This window comes from Cavia porcellus, unplaced genomic scaffold (genome assembly GCF_034190915.1).
Source record: "Cavia porcellus strain 051 isolate PalLab524CR breed Dunkin Hartley unplaced genomic scaffold, mCavPor4.1 scaffold_14, whole genome shotgun sequence".
In the NCBI taxonomy this organism is placed as follows: domain Eukaryota; kingdom Metazoa; phylum Chordata; class Mammalia; order Rodentia; family Caviidae; genus Cavia; species Cavia porcellus.
This window is the reverse complement of record NW_026947497.1, coordinates 40382814-40405362: the sequence shown is the minus strand read 5'-3', so window position 1 is coordinate 40405362 and position 22549 is coordinate 40382814.

Here is a 22549-nt window from a genome sequence, read left to right as displayed (position 1 = left end):
TTTTATAACTGAAAATTCAGTAAGCAAGTATTCTTGCATAAGATCAGAAGGGGAATTTTGGAAGTTTCAAGATACTAGCAATCTTATTAAAGGAACATCTGGATGTGTAAGGAATCCTGGTAGGTAAACTGCAATGGCACAAGACAAAAAAGATCCCAGAAATGAACAAAGAGGTGGTTTGCTGTTAGGAAGGATTAAAGAGTAAATTGTGTTATTATAGATAAGGGTTATTTGTTGTTGCTGTGGATCAAAAATCCCAAAAAATACAGATGAAAATATGTATGAGATAGGAAGCATTTTCTTTTCTATACTATCTAAAAAGATCAAAATACATCAGTCCTCCAGATTTATTCACTTTTTTATTTTCTGGTTTCTTTGCGGCCTTCATAGACTCCCCCTCACATGTTGCTTAAGCAACAAAACGCAGGGCTTACAAAAATTGCTTGGAAATTGCTGGTATGACAGGTGTAAGGATAGAATTGCACTAATGATGCTGAACCAAACACACAAACCCCAGAAAACTCCTGACTACAAGTTTTACAGCAGCTAAATGTGAACTCTGCCAGCTTGTCAAAACTCTTCTCACCTTCAAAAATTTCAGCCTGCTTTCAGTCTGGCAATCATCTGCCTTTGGTGCTACCTGGTGCTTGTCTGCTGAATAAAGCCTTTCTCTTTCTGCATGAATCAGTCTCATGGTCCTACAACAAAATATCCGAGGCAATTAGAAGAGATGTTTACTTTCTCACAACTTGGAGGTACAAATCCAAAATTGCACAGCCCATTGGATTGGCTTCTCATGAGCAGTGAGTAGAAATAGTGGAAGCGTGGGTCAGAGTAAGTGGCCATATCACAAGCCACACAGCAGGGGAAGACTGAGAGGAGAGGTCCTGCAGTGATAATTCCCACTAGATCCCATCTCTCAAGGACCCAAGCATCTGGAATTACATACAATACCTTTTCTGACAATTATCTGCAGGGAAATCTATATGTATCACTGATAAATGTAACTCAGTGAAAATGTACAAAGATACTGAAGAGAATTAGATTCTGAGACTGATGTGTCAGCCGAGTGTACAATGCGTATGCTTTAAAAAAGAAAAAACTTGATTACAAATGAAAAGACTTAGGCAGTGTGTTTTTCTCAAGTTCAAGAACATAAGTCAAATAAATGAGTTCCCTAGTTATAAGTAAATATATTCTAACGCTCTAGTTAGGCCTACTTTAAAAATATTCACTGTAAAGTTTAACTTTCATAAAGGATAATAGATTGAGGAGAAAAAAATACTTATTTTTACTAAAGTAAATGTACACAGAGGAATCTAAACCAACTGAGGCAGAACTGTTCAATACCTGAGCAATTGTTCTCCACAGAAGCAAGAAACCTAGAAGGACAGAGAGATCGTTAACCAACTACAAATACTTTCTTCATCATCAATTGATTAGAAAATCTTCTCAATCTTTTCATTACAAAACAATTTCAAACTCTTAAATGGCATACTAGTGTCTGGAATAATAGCATTATATATTTGCAGCCCTCAATTCTAGAGCTGTGCTTTCAAGAGTTTATAAAGAGAGATAATAGTGGCCATGCATCCTGGGAAGAGAGCCAAGAAAAAGCTAAACCCCTTCCTGTGAGCCAGTGGTGGTTGTGGGCTGGGCCAGCCCTTCCTGGGGGTGGGCCAGTGCTCAGGCTGGAAAACAAGAGAGGCAAAGCCTCCAAACCCTGTGGGCAACCAGCTGATTCCGAGCGACACAGGCTGAGATGATAGCCGTTAAAGTAAAACAAAACAAAGCAAAACAAGACACTTGATTCCTATGTTGTATGGTTGACTTTGTAGGCCTGAGGCTGGTGGTCTGTGCATTTACTTGGAGGAGAGTATGCAGAATAGCATCTGTGGGGGTTTCCTTCTGAAGGTGGTAGCAGTTTTAGTTCCCTGTTATCTTAAAATTCTGATTCACTTTCATTGTTTTGTTTGGTTTTATCCTGTTTTGTTTTTTTTTTTTTTTGATTTTATTATATCTGATGCCATGAGCAGCGGTGTATTTCAAAGATAACAAGATAAACTATGGTAGCCATTGTCGATTTCCTATTATCTTGTTTTGAAGTGCATTATTGCTTTCGTTGTTTTTCTTTGATTGGTTATATTGTGTTTTGTTTCGTTGGATTTTATTATCTCTGATGGACAGCTATTTTGAAATAATAAGAGGCACTGTGGTAGCCACTGCTGATTTCCTATTACCTTGTTCTGAAGTCCTGTATTGCTTTCATGGTTTTATTTTAGTTAGCTTTATTCTGTTTTGTTTTGTTTGGTTTTATTCTCTTTAAAATAAAAAAGAAAATTAAAAACAAGTTTATAAAGAATGTGGCCATACCCAGAATAAACATTTTGTTAGAAATAAATCTTCTATACCTTAAAAGAAAATGAATCTATATTTAAGGTACTATTCTAATCAGTATAGTTATTATCTAGATAATTCAAAAAGAAAATTATGTGGTTGAATACATATCTATTAAATACATATACAATCATATATATTTTAAGTAATAAACTTTACACATTCTGTTAAGCCAGCATTGATTAAACAATTTCAAATGGTTCCTTACAACTAAGGACCCTGATTTGGCTGTGTTCTATCAGGCCACTTCAGAGTTAACAGGAAATGAAAAAAGTATCCTAATGAAACATACTTTAACAAAGTATAGAGTTTTTCAGTTTCCAGATTTCTTCTGCATATGCTTTAGAAAGTTAAAGTTGCACCCTCGTTTAGGTGAGATAGTGAGCTGCAGTGACTAACAGAGATGCATTTGTGACTCACGATAGGTTCTGGAAAACACTGGCAGTATTGATTCTGTACTAAATTGTACCAGTATGTCACAAGTGAAAATGTATTTTTGTCCCATTTTCACAGTGACATATTTTTAATCTCAGCTGAATTTACAGCCTCATGCCTGGCTGGAGAGGAGGGGAAGCAACCAGAGAAGGGCACTTGTGTCAGGTACTGCTGGAGAGGTCTTTTTCCTGAATCCTTACATAGCGTATGAAGCAGGTATTAAGGTTTTGAAGATAAGATTCTCAAGAGGGACAAATAACTCATTTCGGAAACAGAAGTTAAACATAAAAAGATCAGCATTGTAAATAATGCCTTTCTTACATTAAAAGGATTAAACATTTTGACATGTGAATTCCAGATTTCCTTTATTTCATTTTATTTTTTTGGCTTTATCTTTTTTTTTTTTTTTTTTTTTTTTTGAGACAGTGTCTCTGTGTAGTTCAAGCTGATCTTGAACTCACTAAGTAGTACAGGCTGGCCTCAAACTCACGATGTTTCTCCTGCCTCAGCCTCCTAAGTGCTGGGATTATAGATCTGTGCCATCATTCCTGGTAGCTGATAAACTAATTTAAATATGTATATATATTTATACATAATATATATATATCATATATAATTATATTACTTATACTTGCAATTTCCCTCAAATGACAGAAAGTGATTTCTTATGTCAAAGCAACAGGAAAGTGTCCTGTTCTCAGTGCTGAGCTAGGCAGGCCTGTCATACTTGGCCTCTGAGCTCTCCCTGCTGTCGCTGTGTCACGATGGCAGAATGGAAAAGGAGAGGTTACAGGTGCCAGTGTTGCTGCATAAAATGGTTCCATGTAGACATGAATTGTCAGCAAAGTACAAATAATAATTGAGAAGAAAGTGAATGTGATTTAAAAATTAGAAAAACTGAACTACGGCACTTTGGTGAAGGAAACTATCAAATATGAATAGTAAAAACTATGTCCCATTAAACTGTGTAGAAAGAAAATATATGTGATAGGATTTGGAAAATGCAAGTTTCTAAAACATCTGACTATTTTTAAGCTGTCTATAGTCTATTTTAAGCTGTCACGCTGTTGATAAGAAATAATTTTGTAAAGCAAATATTAATTTTTTTATTCACATGCTTAAATTTTTCATTGACTCATAATAAAAGATACAGATAGTGAAAGATAGAACAATATACATAGATTGGATATTATACAGTACATAGTGCATAGACTGTAAATTCTACTTTGTAAAATTGTGTGGAATTTCAAATGATGCACTTATCTGAGGAAATGCTTTTTGTTTTTGTTAAATAAATTTATTTCCTATCAACTTTTCTGTGTCTTTTCTAAAATGTTTATTAATTGTGTGTGAAGAGCACATTTTCTTTATCAGTTCATCTGCTGAAGGATATTGAGGCTGCTCCCAAGATTTAGCTATTATGAGTTCTGTTTCCTTACGCAGCAGTCACTGTACTGTGCTGCCTTTAAATCCTTGGAAGATACCTGGGAGGGGAATAGCTGGCTCAAATGGAATTTCTAGTTTGAGTTCTTTCAGGAGTCTCCACACTGGTTTCCAGAATGGTTATACTGGTTCACATGAGGACAGCAGTGTAGAAGGGCTCCTTCACCCCATACCTTCGCTTGCATTTATTATTATTTGATTTTTTGATGATGTCAATTCTTCCTGGGATAAGGTGGAAACGTAGTATTATTTTAATTTGCATTTCTCTAATGGCCAGCAATGTGAAGCATACATTTGTGTATTTATTGGTCATTTCTACATCCCATTCTGTGAAGTCTCTTTTATGAATCATTTAAAATAACCATTAGGTTTAAAAGAATTTGCTATTACTAAATTACTATTTAAAATTCACTTCATAGGCCAGGGTTGAACAAGCACCTGCCTGGCAAGTGCAAGGTAATGAGTTCAAAATACAATAAAATAAAATTCACTTCATAGTAAAAGCTAGTGGGTTAAGCCAAAGCACTACTCAGATAAGCAATCAAGCAACTAAATACACTAACCAGAAAAAAATTTAAGTGGAATATAATTAAACTTTGTCTTAGGGGACTGCAGCACGTGTTAGTGGTAGAACACATGCTTAGCCTGGGTTAAGCCTTATCCTTGGAAGCATTCCCCAATGAAAACATCAACAGCAATACCAACAAAGAAAAGAAAAACTAAAACAAATAAATGAGCAGAAAATAAGCAGAAAAATCTCTAGCCTGTCTCAAGTAGAAGGATTGGTTTAATAAAGATACGAGGAAAGGATTTTCCATTAAGTTAGCAGAAAACCAAATTATTAAGACAGATATTGCACTGGTTATAACTAAAACATTGAGTAAGTTAGTTTAAGAAACTTTTTTTGCAAAGTATCAAATAATTAGCAACCAAGTAGGAGCTCCAGAAATATAAGAAAAGCCCAAATGTCATTTTGCATTAACATTTTCCATTTCTGAAAAATTAGAACTATATTTTCAGATCCACAAAGTTAATATTAAGGCAGGTAAAGCAAATGTCAAAGATCAGGCTCACTTAAAATGTGGAGTTTAATGTGCATATTGCAAAATAAACTTTTATTTAGAAAAAAACCACATCAGCAATAACCCAATAGTCATAATTTGTGGAACTTCAACCCTTATGTAATTTATTTGAATAAACTTATGTACAAAGCATAGCATAAGTTCAGAAATATCTAAGCATTTCAGTGCATAAAGTTTTAACAAGAATCAATGAGCCCAAGCAGAATGAAAATATTTGTAGCACAGAGAACAAACAGAATAAGGTCCACAATATCAGAATTTACAAAGTAATTAGAAAACAGTGCATAAAAAAGAAGAAAAATAAAACATGCTAAAATTTTTTTAAGAAACAAAAATAAAATGAGCTATTCATAGCAAAAGATTCAAATGACAAAATTAGCTTGTGAAAATATTCAGTATCAAAAGTAATAAAGTGGGGGCTGGGGATTTAGCTCAGCGGCATAAGCGCCAGCCTTGAGAGCAGCCAGTCGTGAGTTCAATCTCCGGTTCTGATAAAAAGGAAAAAGAAAAAAAAAAAAAAAAGTTATGAAGTGAAAATTTAAAAAATTGCCTTGATTTTTTGTTTTTCCATCTTCTTCCTGTTTTTAAGTATTTGTAAACACTATTAATTTCCTTTCATTTCTAAATAGGATCCCCTATGTCATTTCTCTCTCTCATCTTCCACTGAAACTTTTTCATTCTTTGGTTTCCTGCCTCATCTACTCTTATTTGTGTTCTGTTATTAGTGGAAATAAAGTAGTTTGATTTAATAGATACTTACTGCATGTCAGTATTTGTTTTCTCTTCGTTTTTATATTATGATTGTAGATTTCTTTTCTATGGTTCATGCTAGTTCATTGTTGGTTTTGAGGACATTTTAATTTTGAGTTCAACTTTGATGCTATTACTGTTGCTATGTTTTACTACTACAGCAAAAGCAACATAGTTGTTGCCAAAAATTGGTTTCCTCTGGCTTCTAATGTCTGGATTGCGCTTCTATCATTAACAACTCTGTGACCCTCCAGCAGCTCCTAGCAAAGGGCAGACTGCCTCCTCATCATGTTTGTGGAGACAAAATGAAACCAGGTCCCCACTGTTTTGTGTCCTTGGGGTCCAGCTCCGTGCAAACAAGGATGGAAGAACCCCGAGCCTGTAATGTTCCAGAACTTTCTTCTTTCACTGAAACTTACAGACATTAAACTCACAGAAATCTCAGGTTAGCAAAATGTTTGACGTTTTTCTTCTTAAAACAAAAGGAGAACTTTTCAATTTTCAGTCAGCATAAAATACAGCATTTTTTTTCCAAAAGTCTTATAGCTCTCCAATGTCTATGTTTTCAGACTGTATTTGGCTATTACTGGTTCCTAATTTGAAACTCATCTCAATTTTTAAAATGTCTCATCTGTAATTTCTTTAATCAAGAATATCATGTAAATGCTTTTAAGCTAAACTACATATTAACTTGGTGATTCATGAAAAATTATTAATTATTGTTTCCTTATAGAAACAATATTTACTTGAAGTTTCTTTTTAACATGTAGCTATAGAAGTCAAGGCTTTATCCCTTCTCTGCCTGAGTGAAATTATCAGGTAATCATCATTTGAATTAATTCCAGAAAGCAAAAAAAAAATAGAACAATATATTCAGTGAGCAATTCTGCCCCTTTTCTACTGCCCTTTCCCCTAAATACGTCCCCTTTTCTGCCTTACATTTCTGGGGATTTTCGATTGCATTGTTATACCTACAGCACTGGGCTCCAGGGATGCAAAAATTTTTTAAAAATCATTTTTCTCAAATGATTTCCAAACCCAATCCATCCTTCAGTAATTACTGTGCAGATAATGGAAAAGAAACCATTAACATAGAGTGCTTTTAAATCATAATTAATTGCACATGCAAATGCATTGCTAAATGTGGATGCTCAATTAGATAGCTAATTGCTTTGAAAATGAAAATATGCCCTTAAATTGAAGACCTTGGGCCCATGGCCCACCTGTGTGCATCCTCTTACTTAAGCAAGAAACAGCTTTTGACACAGTTGTAGGTAGGAGAAGAAAAAAGCTATCACCTACCAAAAGTAGAAGATGCAGCCAATCATAACAGACATCCAATTTATATCTATAATCCAAATGATCTGTTTTAAACCTAATCATTTGAAGACAAGACACACTGGGGATTCCAGGAGTTTCAACACCCTCCAAAAGAGTTTTTTTTTTTTTAATGAAGGAAATGTTATGCTTATACAACAGTTTATTCTTTATGTCCATGGGAGGCATTTCCCTTATGACCCTTTAACTGCTCTAATGTTTAATATCTCAAAGCTTGTAGTTAAACTGGAGCACTTAAATTATTATCAACATTATCAGTCAAATATCATATTTATGTAGCAAGGATGCTGTATTTTAATATATATTTGTTCCTCTCATTAGCCTTACATAATAGCTCCCTGAAATGAGTGGGGAAAATGCAATTACACAGGTTAGAACCAGAAAACCACGATTCAGAGAAGTTTCGTTATTTGCTCCAGAATCTCAACAGCAGGGAGGGAAGTATCATTTGTGTGATAAATTTCAGTCTGGTGGTCTTTTATCACATTAATGGTAATACTAAAAATATACTTTATGAAACAAATATGGCTAAAACATCTAGCATGGCAAAATAAATTTGAAAAGTATAAAATCATTTTATAAATAGTAAACCATCTTAAGATCAGAAGAATTTAAGTGGACTAACCTCCCCAAAGATGCCTATGTGTTACATTGAACCTGTGACTATATCACCTTACACAGCAAAAGCGAATGAAGTTTGAAGTTAGAGTGTAGGTTTCAAATCAACTGACCCTAAAATAGGTTCAGAATTGTATGTGTAGGCTCAGCGTAACTCCAGGGTCCTTTCAAAGTGGAAGAGAGAAACACAATAGCAGGCGAGAGGTAAACAACCCTACATAAAGGTACAGATGAAAAAAATTCCCTGGTTTTGAGGGTGGAGAAAAGCAGCTATGAGCCAAGGAATGAGTGTCACCTCTAGGAGCTGGGATTGAAAGGGACTGAGTTCATTAGAGCCAGCAGCAAGGAACACAGCCCTGCTGACACCTAAATTGTAGCTTGACTGTCTGTTCCTTTCAAGCCACTTAGCTTGCAATTAGTTAGAGCAGCAAGTAGGAAATTCACACCAATTGTGTCCAAAATATGTGCAGCTGAATAACAAATGCCTGTAGAACAATTGAAAAGTGTCTACTAAATGTCATGAGTCTATAAGGCTGATATAATCATACATGGCATTTCCTTTTTATTCCATCTCACCCCATTAGTTCTCAGAAATCATTTCTGATCTTTAAGAAAGAGTTTACTAACATTTACTAAAATTCCTGGTCAGAGGAGATTCATAGATCTTTGCTTTGGAAAGACGACGGTTCCTATTTTTCACATTATCTAAATAACACTTGTCAGGCTGTCTGTGAAAGTACACTGCATGCTGATAGAAGCTGCTTTGAAAGATGACTAACCCTTTCCTGAGCATCAGTTCCGATGCTCCTCAATTTACAATGAGGATACAACCCATCATTAATTCAAAATATTGTACGTAAAATTGCATTTAGTATCCCTGCCCTACTGAGCAACATAGCTTAGCAACAGGATACACTATAAAGCACGGTTGTTCATCTTCATGACTGTGGCTGTAGGGAAGTTGTGCCTTGCTGTCACTGTTCAGTACTGCAAGAAAATATTATACTGCACTTAGGCTATTTTGGGAAAAGAGTCAAATCTGAAACTCAAAGTAAGGATTCTACTGAATGTGTATGGCTTTCATAGCATTCTAAAATGAAACCAATTGTAGCTTGGGGACTGTCTATATTTTGAATTGTGTTCTTATTCTTGGTAAAGTCCAGTATGAGTTAACAAAAACAAAGTTGCTCAAGGTTATAGTAAGTGAGTGAAAAAGGCTTGACTTGGTTTAACTAGATCGACTTGCACCCTGAAATCAACCAGGGTTTGTCTTACAGAAACACTGCTGTAGTAAAATTTGGTCAATAATAGAATTTCATTGATTCTGAGATGGATTTTCATATTTTAATAAATTTGAAAATGGTATTCACCATAGAATCCATAACATCTTATAATCGCACCCAGCCAGGTGGGTGTGCACATTTTGGCTAAAGCTATTCTTATTTATCATTGTTTCTATTAGCTCTCTGATATGTGCATAGTTCCCACTGTTGCCACTGAAAGAAAAATTGATGTGTAAGCAAAAGACAAAAACATCAAATAGAACACAAAATTTTTTCTGTTAGTTCTGTTTGTTGCTGGATGAATCTTTTTTATTTTTGACAAATCAACAACAGAGAAGTTACTGCCAAGAAATGAGAAGCTATTCTATGTGTTTAATTATGAGATATGTGATAGGATCACTTACTAGACTCCAAGAAATGTAATCAAAGGCAGTAGAAATCGACAACTTCTTTAGTGCAGATGAAAGACAGTTCCAGGCAATGAGAGGCCAGTGTGGCTGACATAGTCATACTCTTTGTCTCCCAGTTACCCTGGGGAAGTCAGTCAGGCACTCTTAGAGAGAATGAAAGGAGGAGAAAGTGAGGCTTTCAGACAACATTCCAGCGAAGAACTGAAGGATCTGGTCTGCAGTCATCACAGCCATCATCTATGTTAAGGGCATCTTTTCAGAGGCAACTCCAGGTGACTGGACCTCAGGAGAGACCCAGAACACGAACCATCCTCAGCTCAGACAATGGGATTTCTGACTGTCGTAAGTTACAACATGACAGCTTATCTGTTATTTTAACCAAATGCATCATAAGATACTTTATGTACAGTAACACATCATACAGGACATTGCCTAAAATCCAAGGATAATGTTCACTTATAGAGATTTAGAAAGATGAAAAGAAAGCAAGTTGAAAACTATAAAGAATGCATTCGAAACTTAGTTTCTATAAGTATTTCACCAGTCCCCTTGCCTCACTTCAGGTAATCCACCAAATGCTGTTAGGTTTTCCTCTCATTCTAAATAAGCCATGAGTCCTGTGCCATGAGTTATAAAGGTAGGGCAGTTTGCCAGAAGGATTCACATAATTCTGAAAAGCTGTTATGTTCATGGCTGTGGTTTTTTGTGGTGTGTGTGTGTGTGTGTGTGTGTGTGTGTGTGTGTAGACATGGGTTAAAATCAGCAAAGGTAGAAAGTGTGTAAGGCCTAGTCCAGGCGACACTAGGCCCAAACTTGCAGTTCTCACCTTCCGGCAGAGTTGTCCAGACAGCATCTTTTCACAGTGATGATGAGTGATGAAAGGCAGCAGATGTTCCCCTGAGCCTTGGGTTCCATGGTTTCTGGGGTCCATCACAGACATGTAAAGCACTCAAGAGTCTGGGATCAGTTACGCAGTCTCCAGCTGTTCCCGAGGTCAAACTGGTATAGTATGGCCCAAGACCTTGTTATAAATCACAATTAGTTTTAACTCTCTGATGTGGCCAGTGTCTCCAGGTGTTCAAGACACTTACAGGCAGTGTCTTCCATGGGATGCAAGGTTATCTATCAGGAGATAGAAAAGGGGAGCCCTTTCTTTGAAATGTCCAGAGTTAGAACTCAACAAGCCTGCTAAGTCAACCCTTTACTACACAGGTATGGATCAGGGATGTGCAGGACAGGATTCAGGCCTTCACCTATAACACAGCCTCACTGAGCAGTCAGGGTTGCAATAACTGGGATCCTGGGATTCATACCTGGAGAGGGCACCCGACACCTCCTGGTGTGCAATAGAATTGTTCTTCCTTGAATTCCCTCTTCCTCCGGAAATGAATGAGGAAGTTTCAGGTGTTTTAAACATGACTATGTCTCAGTAGTACTGACAGTGCTGAGCTTGTGGGCTTGCTTCAGTAGCACGACAGATGAGAGGGAGTGCACTTAATGAGAGAGCTGTGAACATCACAGTCAGAGACTGACATGCTTATCTTTATCCCCCCTGAATAGTTAAGCGAGTTTCCCTGTCTTTCTCAGGATGCTCATTAATAAACTACAAATAATAATGTAGTAATGTTTTCATGCATCCATTAGTTTTATTCAAAGTTTACAAACATGTTTGGAAATTTTAAAAATAAAACTTTGCTGTAAGCACATTAGACTCAGTGTGCTGCATTGGGCTCTACTAGGCTCAGGGGTAGGTTGATGAGTGTTTTGAGTGTTACTCATAGAAACTAGAGAAATCACTGTCAATTTTGAGACTATACAGTGGAGGATTAAGACTAATCAGTGAATGGAGCACTGTATAGAATGAATTATTAGTGAGAGAAAGAGAATGAGCATGCAGTTAGGCCACTGTGAGCCTCATCAATGTGCAAAAAAGGAAGAAAGTAGGAAGAGAACTGGGGTAAGGAAGAGATTCGGGGTGGAGTGTGTAGTATCCCCGCTAAAACATTAAGTCAGATTGTTAACAGCTCTAGTTTAGAAAGTCCCAAAGGGAGCTCAGATGTTCCAACCATGTTCAATCCCACGTGACAAATTTAAGCAGTGGATATTTCCAAAAAGCGGACATGAGTGTCCAAATAAAGGAGAATGTCCCCTTCTCTTTTCTTCATCCTCAATTATTTCTTTAAACATAATCTCCATCTATTTCATTTGATTTCAATCTGTTTACTACATTTTACCCTGACTGCTGTTTCTGTCCAATTCTTTCCTTATCTTCTTTTTTTGTTCTTTGTTTTCAGCATTCTTTTTTTTTTTTTCTGCCGTGGATCTTCTCAACTATTAATCTATTCTCTCATATTGTTTATATCTATTGCAAGCTCCTTCAAATAAACTCTCTCAGCTCTTTCATTTCCAGGTGCTTATTTGGTGTGATAACATACTCATGTATCTGATTCATGGGAGAATCTCATTACAGATGGGTAAATAAGAATTCAGATTTATATCAAACTACTGGGGAACATAGCCTTATATCTTGTAATGATCATCTTTGTATTTGAAGTTGTTTATTTCCTCTGTCTCCACTGGATGACCTCTCCTACCTTTGAGGTGGTCTCTATGGAAGATTTTATTAGAGTGAGGGAACTGGCTTCTAGCCAAAGGCCCTATATCACCTCACATAAAATTTATTTATAGAGGTGAATCCTTCTAACCTTTTGAATTTCTTTTTCATAAGCACACAGACTTTACATCATGTGTGTCAGCCTTTAGCTGCAAAAAAAAGGGAAAAGATGTTTATTTTTTGAGCTACATACACAAAGGACACAGGGCTCTCCCCATAAACCAGGCTTCCATGTGGATGTAGAAAAAGATGAAGCAGAGATGATTGATGCAGACCAGAAACAGCCTTAGCGAAAGTCACAAGCAGCTGCATGGCTGCAGGTCTGTGGGATAGACAGGCTGCATCCCATAAGTTCATAGTTCTTAGTGTAACACCTCAGAGGAAAGCCATCTACCACTTCTTCCCAGGGACTCCTCAGTCAGGGGAGAAGGTGAATCACTTTTAGTGTTTTGATTTCAATCATTTGAAGCAATCGTGATGGTTGGCTTCCTCTATATGTGAACAGAAAACCTGAGATCAGCACATTTTTCTTTTTTAAATGGGTACCAGGGATCGAACTCATGACTGCCTGCTTGCAAGGCAGGCATTTATGCTGCTGAGCTAAATCCACAGGCCTAGAGATCAGCAATTTTTAAAAATGAATTGTTTCCTGATTGCTGAGGTTTCAGTTCAGGATCTGCTGGTCCCAAGCAAGACATATTGTAGCACAAGGGTATAGTGGAGGCTGCTTACTTCGTGGCAACTGGGAAGCAGAGCACAGGAGAAAAGCACACAGAGGAAGCATCCAGACACAGTTCCCAAGATCAGGCCCAGCCAGAATAACTCAGAAATGTGCTCTGCCAACCTGTCAAGCCAATTAAGTTGACAATCAAAATTAACTGTCAGTATGGGATAAACAAACTCTAGTATTCTCATTGTAGCAGAATGCAACTCTAAGAAAAAATAATAATTTACAAAAAAGAAACCTTTGGATACTTGAAAAGAAATTTTTAAAATGTTGAAATTAAATGGTTAAGAGACTTGACTGCACAGGGCATGGGCACTGGTATGTTTGAGACAGAATCTGTTTATAACTATCATCATAGACTAGTTATTAAAACAGTTCTTTTACTGTGAAAGTATCCTCAAGCTAGACTATCTTGTGGCTCATCTAGTCATCCTCAAAGACTTGTAAAATAGAGAGAGAGGTACCAGAAAAAAAGCAAAGACATGTGATCTAAAAGACTCTTGAGTGTTCCCAGCAAGGGCAATGGGCAATATGTTCAATATTGCAGCAAGAGCAAGAATTCTTACTGACAAGATGATTAAATGGAGTAATCAGATGGTCATTGGTGAGCTCCAAAGGGCAGCTTCTGAGTATTTAGGAAGCAGACACTGCAGTTTTAATGGGAAGATAAGCCAGTTAAAGGGTTTGTATTGATCTATATTTTGGAAATGTTTGATGATTAAATGAAGAAAGGACATAAAAATGGGATGGAAGCATGAATGGACTGAGTTTCTAAATAAGAAACAAGAGCCAGAACCATACTTATAATCCAAATACTTACTCCAGGAGATTGAAGCAAGAAGCTCACAACTACAAGCCCAGCCTGGGGGCAATTTAGTGATTTAGCAGGCCTGGAGACATAGCTCAGTGCAAAGGCCTTGGTGTAATTTGGAAAAAAAAAAAAAAAAAAAGAGCATTTCTATTCTTTAAGCACTTCACAAGGTTATGATGCAGATATAGTCGCATCCAAGAACCAGGCATCAAGAATTCTTTAGCACAAAGATATGGATCTATTAAGGGAGTAGATTGCACATTTCTGATGATATATGTTTTGCAAGAAAGAATAAAAAGAAATGGCCTGAAGAAGAAGCAGACCAACAATGTCAAGGCCAGGATTACGTATGCTGAGGATAGCAAGTCCCACACTAAGTCCAAGGATCCCAGCTTGCCTACATGATCCAACCCAACTCAGGGTGCATGCTCATGCCTATACTGCCAAGGGTATGCGTGAGTTCCAGAGAGTTCTGCAAGCTGGAGAATCAAGACCAAGGCTCAACCAAAGTCTGGACCCAGGCTCAGACTGCAGCTCCAGCTTCAGCTCCAAATTCAAAGGTGCCCAGGGCTCCATAAAGTTTTGATAGTAAAAGCTTCTGTCTGCCAGTATGAAGTCAGAAATGCTGACATGAAACCTGGTCTACCATAATCTATCATTTGCAAGGACCAATGTCTACCTGTATGGTTAGATCTGAGGCAAGGTCTGTTAATATATGTCACAGTGTCATCTTTTAACTACCATTTTGACAATGATGGGAGAGAAGAGGCTTTTTCATATCACAGTTATTAAGGTACACATTATTGCAATATCAGTGGAGGGAAGCTGAGCAATATGTATGTACATAAAACGCATATTCTATTTGAACTATGTGCAGAATAACTCTACATGAGACTATTTACTGAGAAATAATTTGTGAAAATATATAAAATAATCTAAATATATTTCAATAGAGAACTGTACAGGTAGGAAGAGAATCAGGTTGAACATTTATTTGTCAGATATCATTTAAATGTTTTATATTTATTGACTAATTTGTTTCCTTGCAATAAATCTATAAATTAGAAATGATTGTGATCTTTCTTTTATAGATGTGGAACCCAAAGCATAAGGACTCATTTTGTATAAGGCAATCTAGCCAGGGAAAGGTAGAGCTGGGATCTGAATGCAGAGTTTAATCTTATTAACCTTTGGAGTAGGCATAACTTGTTCTGCAGTAACGCATCAGCTCCTGAATTGCTATCTTAAAGAATGCAACAAATCTGTATGTGCTTACATAGAATGATATGCATACAAATCTGTATGTGCTTATATAGAATGATACTTTGAGTGAGAAGAGAATGGTGGAAAACTCTGTTGAACATAAATATATTATGTGGAAAAATATGTGTATTCTTGTCTAGGCAAACACTCCCTCTGGAAGAAACAGATATTCCCCGAGAAGACAGAAGGTGGCACGATGACAGAGGTCAAATGTAGCAGGAAACTAACATTTTACTGTACGCTCTTGTGACTTCTAGAATTTTTGCCATGTGTTTCCATGACTCGCTCGTATTAATGTTTAAAAATAAGAAAATAGAATTTTAAAAGTAATACAGTGGTACCTCGGTTCATGAACATAATTCTTTTGATTCCGGTCACAATCCGAATTGAATGAGAAATGAATCAAATTTAGTGGTTGGGTTCAATATTGATTCAGTTCTTGTCCAATTCAGTTTGCAAACAGAAACATGGAAGAATTAAGTTTTGACCCTGGGTACTACTGTAAAATGTAGATAAGAATTGTTAAAATCTGGTCTTAAAATGAATAAAAGGCTTGGATGATGGTATGTAGGAACAGGGCATGGGCTTAAGAAAAGTACACTGGTGCAACCCAAGGCTTTAGAATATCAGTATTTAAAAATAATAGTAAAAATTTGGTTTGAGATTTATCCTCTAATATACTTTAAGTGTACGAAACAGTATTGCTAACTATATGCACATTTTGGTACAACAGATCTCTAGAGTTTATTCAATTTGCCAGGCTTAAGCTTTATACAATTTTCGATTATCAGCTCAAAATGTTAGAAGAAAATACATTAGATCTGGTAATTTAAACGGCAATACTTTGCTTCCACATTTCTTGAATTCAAAAGTCTAATATCAGAGCCCTAGTATACACGAGTCTGGTAAGATTGTTCTTCTTGGCCTGTAGTAACCTCTATCTCTGCAGTGCTCACATAACCTCTTCTTTTTTATCCCAGGAGAGAGAGAGAGAGAGAGAGAGAAGAGAGAGAGAGAGAGAGAGAGAGAGAGAGAGAGAGAGAGAGAGAGAGAGAGAGAGAGAGAGAGAGAGAAAGAGAGAGAGAGAGAAAGAGAGAGAGAGAGATCATCCATGCTTTTTCTGATAAAGGCAGTAATCCCATTAGATTCACTCTGTGCCCTTACTTTGTGTTTTAGATCCTGAATTCCCCCAAAGCTCTTTTATGCTCAAAGATGAGGCCTTTGGAAGGTGATAGCTATGCTCCTCTGTGGATTCATCCTCTCACTCCTCTAACGTCCTCTAACATCCTCAGTTCAGCAGCTGAATGTGTTAGCAGCTGGAGCTTAGATAGTAGGGAGTCACTGAGATGTGTGACCTGAATAGTTACACTTCCCCCCTCAAACCCCTCCTTTCTTTCTGTTTCCCAGCCATCGAGATATAAAAAGCTTTCCTCTGTAAGACATTTAAATCATGTTGTTTCTGGATTTGAGCCTGTGAACTATGTAATAAACCCACTGACCCTGTAAGAAAAAAATAAACCCATCCTCCTTTAAATTGTGGGTTTTGGATTTTTAAAATTTTTTATTAAAGAATTAAAAGAAAGAAGGAGATTAAAAGAGGACATAACAAATGTATTGTTTAGCAAATGTTTTCTCATAGCCTAATGAAATCATACTGCTATGTCCTAACATAATTATTTCAAATATATAATTTCAAATAAAAAAAGAGGACATAACATCATAATAACACAGGTCAGAAAAGAACAATTTAAGCAACCAGTGTTTCACCACAAGATATCCTGACATAACAGGAGCTACCATAGTGTCTCTTTCCTTGAAATATTTGAGCATAACTTCGTATAGTATAGCATCAAACACAACATGAGAGTGTAAAACCATTCAAGAGAATGAAAATATTACAGGGTATTTAGAACCAACTAACAGAAAACAACAATGGTTTCTATATTATCTCTTTGTCTATAAAAATTTTATTTATACTATCACATATGATAAAATCCAATTAGATACAACATGATAAACTGATGGAGACAGAAGAACAAAAGCTTCATGGGACTTCAAAATAAGATGATATTATATCAGTGCTAGCTATTATATTATCTTGTTTTCTTCAAAGTAACTGTTCATACCGTCACAGACAATAAAATCAAACAACCCAGAATAGAACCGTTCCAATTAATGAAAACATTATAAGGCTTCAAAGCAATACAATGGGGAATCATGTTAACCACATACTTTTATGTATTCTTACTATTTCTTACACTAGGGAAACTATTCAGTATTTATACATGTGAGTTTGATTTATTTTGCTTATGAATATGATCTCAAGCTGTACCCATTAATTTATAAATATCTCAATGTGATCATTCTTACAGCTGAGTGGTACTCCATTGTATAAAAATACCACAACTTTTTTATCCATTCCTCAGTTATGGACACTTAGGCTGTTTCCAAGATCTGGCTATTACAAATTGTGCTGCTATAAATATGGGTGCACATATATCACTGTGGTATGATGCTTTCAGTTCTTCTGGGACTATGCCTAGAAGTGGAATATCTGGCTTCTCTCTGCTATTGTTCTGGAGATTATGGTCATTTTTTTTAATCTCTATCTAGCATGTCTTTCAGTACTCTTTGTAGGGTTGGTTTGGTGGACATGAATTTTTTCAGTTGTTTTTGCCATGGAAGTATCTTATTTCTTCATTAAGTTTGAAAGACAGTTTTTCTAGGTAATCAGTCTGGGTTGAAAGTTGTTTTCTTTTAGGGCTTGAAATACTTCAATCCAAGCTTGTCTTAACTTGAAGTTTGTGCTGAAAAGTCTGCCATGATTCTAATTGGCTTTACTTGATAGGTGAGTTGTGTACTTTCTCTAGAAGCTTTTAGTATTCTGTTTTTATGCTGTATGTCTGGGGTCATAATTATTGTAGATTATGTATAATTATTGTATATTATCTGGGTGTAGATTTATGTTGGTTGTGACTATTTGGCATTCTATATGCCTTATTTATTTGTATGCCAGATTTTTTCCCCCATGTTTGGGAAATTTTCTGCTATTACTTCTGTGAATAGTTTACCTATGTCATTTGCATTGACTCCTGAATCTTCACTGATGCCTGTTAGTATTATATTGTTTCTCTTGGCATCATCTTGAAACTGCTGGATTGTCATTTCATGCTGCTTTGTTGTTTTTATAAGTTCTACCCTTTAATGATCTCTATCTGCTATCCTGTTCTCATGGTCTGAAATTCTATTCAGGTTCATTTAAATGGTTTTTCCAGCTTTCAATAGAATTTTTGTTCCTTGGATATCCTTTGAATTTGTTTCATGCATTCTGCTTTTTTTATACATTGTTCATTCAAAGTTTCAATGAATTTCCCATGCTCCTGAATTTTTTTGTCTATTTCTTCTCTAGTTATGCTGAGCAATTCATTTACTAAGTTATTATTTCTGTCTTTATGTGACAAATTATTTTTAATTTGATTTCCTTCATAGCCTCATGGATTTGTCTTTTTATTTCACTGGGCATCTTTTCAGAGATTTCCAGTGTGTGACTTTTAAAGTCTTCTAGTTCAGTGTCTCCTTTGCTTGCTGTTCATGGACTAGATGTTTCAGATTGCATTATGGTTTTTCATTTTGTCATTTTCACCCTCTGGGCCAATATCTAGTTATTCAACCCCGATAGTCACAACTATCGGCAGCGTGTCTCCTAGGGTTCTACTGTGTGGCTGATATCCATCCAATGATTGGGTACATAGTGACTGGAACCTAGCAAGATCTTCTGTCTGGGTGAGGGGCCTCCATTTCCTGTCAAACCAACATAGCCTATTCATTGCAGTGCAAGGTTCTGGGAGGGAGTGTGGGAGCCAAACATTGACAGCAGTGCTTGGTCTAAGAGATGGGGAGGGTAGCTGAGGGCAGTGGGCCAAGTCAGGTAGGTGTAGTGCTCCTCTCGGCTGACACATGGGAAGTGCATGCTGGGCACACAGGTTTGGCATGGTGATCCAAGCTGGGGTCTTTACCTTTTTTAACACAAATGTTTGGTTTTTTTCTACTTAACTGTAGAAATTACTTATATAATATAAACATTAGTTCTTCATTGAAGATATGACTTGAATTTATTTTCTGTCAGTTTGTGTCTTTTCACTGTTATGCCTGTGTTGTTATAGAGTTTCTCTTTGATATACTCCCATTTGTCTATTTTTGGTTTTGGTCTCTCAACTTTCACTATTATATCCAAAAAGTCCAAAAGTGATATTATGGTTGGTTCCCTCTGTTTCATTCTAGAAGCTTTACTATGTAAGGCCCTATATTTAAAACCTTCACCTCTATAGAGTTGATTTTGTATACAATGTGTGACAAAGATTCAGTTTTATTTTCTATACAAGAATATCTCCTTCCTCATCATCATTTGTTAAAGAGAGTGACCCTTCCTCATAACGTAATCTTAACATCCTCCTAAAAGATAATTTGACTATATATGCATGGGTTTATATCTGAACACTCTGCTCCTTTGGGTCTATATACTTGTGTTTTATTTATTAGTACATATTTGATGTACATAAAATTTACATTCACCTTGGGGAGTATACACGTGCACATTATACAGCTTGTTTCTTTCTTTTCCCATTCATTTCACTCCATGTTTAAATATTCTTTCCCCATTTTTAGTATTATTGTTGTTATGGATGATTAGTTCATATGTATGACATCTGTTTTCATTCACTGTGATTATTATATTCTTTGACGTGGCATGTCTTTATTCTTCTTACTTCTCTTTCCCCTCTCTCTCACCTCAGTCTCCTGGAATACTACCCACTTGCAGAAAGTTCTGTTTTTTGTTTCTTTCTACCTATTCCCTATTTTTCCTCTTTGCTTGTTCTTTGCTTTATACAAATGAGAGGCACAATATGGTATTTAAGCTTGTGTGTCTGATATATCTTACTCAGCATTATACTTTCCAGGTGCATCCATTTTCCTATGAATGTTTCAACTATATCCTTTATAGCCAAGTATATTCAATTATGTATACGTGAATTTTCTTCTCAGTTCATCTGTCAGTGGGCATACAGACTGCTTTCACAGGATTTAGTTATTATAAATTGTGATCCTATAAACACTGGTATGCATGTAGTGCTCTTATATGGTGCATTTAATTGTTTGGGGAAGACATCTAGAAGGTTAGTCATATGGAATTTCTAATTTTACTTTTTTTACAAAATCTCTATTTTGATGCCCATGATGGTTGGACTAGTTTATATTCCCATTAAAAATGTTAGAGGGTTTCCTTTTCAACACAGTCACACTGTTGTTTCTTTAATTTCTTGATGATTGCCACTTTTTCTAATGTAAGATTTAATCCTAGCATTGTTTTAATTGAATTTCTCTAATGGATAGAGATATTGAGCATTATTTGTATGTTGATTGGCCATTTGTAATTTTTCTTCAGAAAACTGCCCATTTCTTGATTGGGCCTTTTACCTATGTGATCTCATATTTGGAGAGTTTTTAAAACATATATTCTAGACATTAGAACTCTGTCTGTGGAATATCTGGTGAAAAAATTTTCCCATCCTATAGGTTGTCTTTTTACTTTACTAATGGACTCCTTTCATGTGGAGATGGTTTTTAATTTGATATAATCCCATTTGTTGATTCTTGCCATTATTTCTTGTGCAGCTAGTGTTCTATTTAGAAAGTGCTTGCCTGTATCTATGACTTTAAGAGTTTGGTTTATCATCCAGTAGGTTAAATGTTTCAGTTTTAATGTTTAGATCTTTAATCTGGGTTTTTTTGTTCCTTTTCTGTTTCTCTTCTGTTTGTTTTGTTTATGTTTCTGAAATCTACTTTAATTCTAATAGAGTTACATATAAGTGTGATTTTTGTTGTTTGTTTTCTTTGACTACTTTTAAAATGTGTTGGACATCTGGCAATTTAACTATGCTATATCTTGGTGAACCTATTTTTTCATTATAGTTGTTTGGAGCTCTGAAAACCTCACTTACTTATATGTTGAGTGCTTTCCCTAAAATTTCCCTAGGAAATTTTCTATTATCATTTCTGCAAACAAATTAATAATTCTATCTGTGCCATAGTCAAGTTTTTCTCTAACTCCAGTTAGCCTTAATTTGATGTTCTTAGTATTGTCTGCAGCTGCTAGACGCTTTTTTTTTTTTTTTTTTTTTTTTTTTTTTTTTTGTTATTGTTGTTTCTTGTCTTTCTTTGTGACTTCTCTAAATTTATTCCTCAGTTTTGGACATTCTGGCTTCATTTGTGCAATTCATGAATTTTTATTTTTTTATTTCTGTATGATACCCTCTCATAGGTTCTATTTTTGTTAAATTTGTCATTTATGTTTTGAACCACTTTGTTCAATTCTTCCAATATTTTATTTATTTCCCCAATTTCCACATTGGGCATTTGAGTGGTAATTACATGAACATAGGTCATATCCTCTTTGAACTTGCCAGGTTTATTTCTTTAAACTTTTTATAGACCTCTAAACTTTATATTTGCCTTCATCTCCATTGATGCTCCCACATTTGCCTTGGGAGAGTTATGAGACCTTGGGAATCTTTTGTTATGTTATGTTCCCATATTGCTCTATGTGTGTATTATTATTATTATTATTATTATTATTATTATTATTATTTTAAAGAGGATAAAACCAAGGGAAATAAAACAAAATATAAGCAATAAAAATAAAGCAGTGTAAGTGATACAGGATTTCAAAACATTATGAAATCAACAACAGTTTCCACAATGCCTCTTGTTGCCTTCAAAATAGCTGCAGATACCTTCAGACATAGTAAAAATCAAACAGAACAGAATAGAATACAAACAGTAAAAACAAAACAATGAGTGCAATAAAAGACTTCAAAACATGACATAGTTAATCCAAAATGACTACCACAATATATCATGCTATCTTTGAAATAGCTGCTCCTGTGATCAGATATAACAAAATCAAACAAAACAAAAGAGAGTAAAGCTCAACCCAACAAAACAATGAAAACAATACAGGATTTCAAAACAAGATGATAGAGAATCATTGTTGGCCACTACCCTCAGAAGGTGATCCCCCCCTAGAGGCCACACTGGGTACTGTTACCCTCCAAATGTGATCAGACCACTGGCCATAGACCTGCAAAGTCAGAGTAACACCAAGGCACCAGAGGTATCCAACTGCATTTCACCTCTACAGCTATCATCACAGCCTGTGTTTCTCCAGATCAGCTGGCTTCTGGGATGGGGGGCGGTGGTTCTTCTTGTTTGCCAGCTCACATGCTGGAAGAGGCTGGGGTTTGGCTGTCCCCCTGATGGTAGTGACCCATGCGTGGCCTGGTTTGCAGTGGGGGCTTGCTTCTTGGTGAGTCCTTGTTTT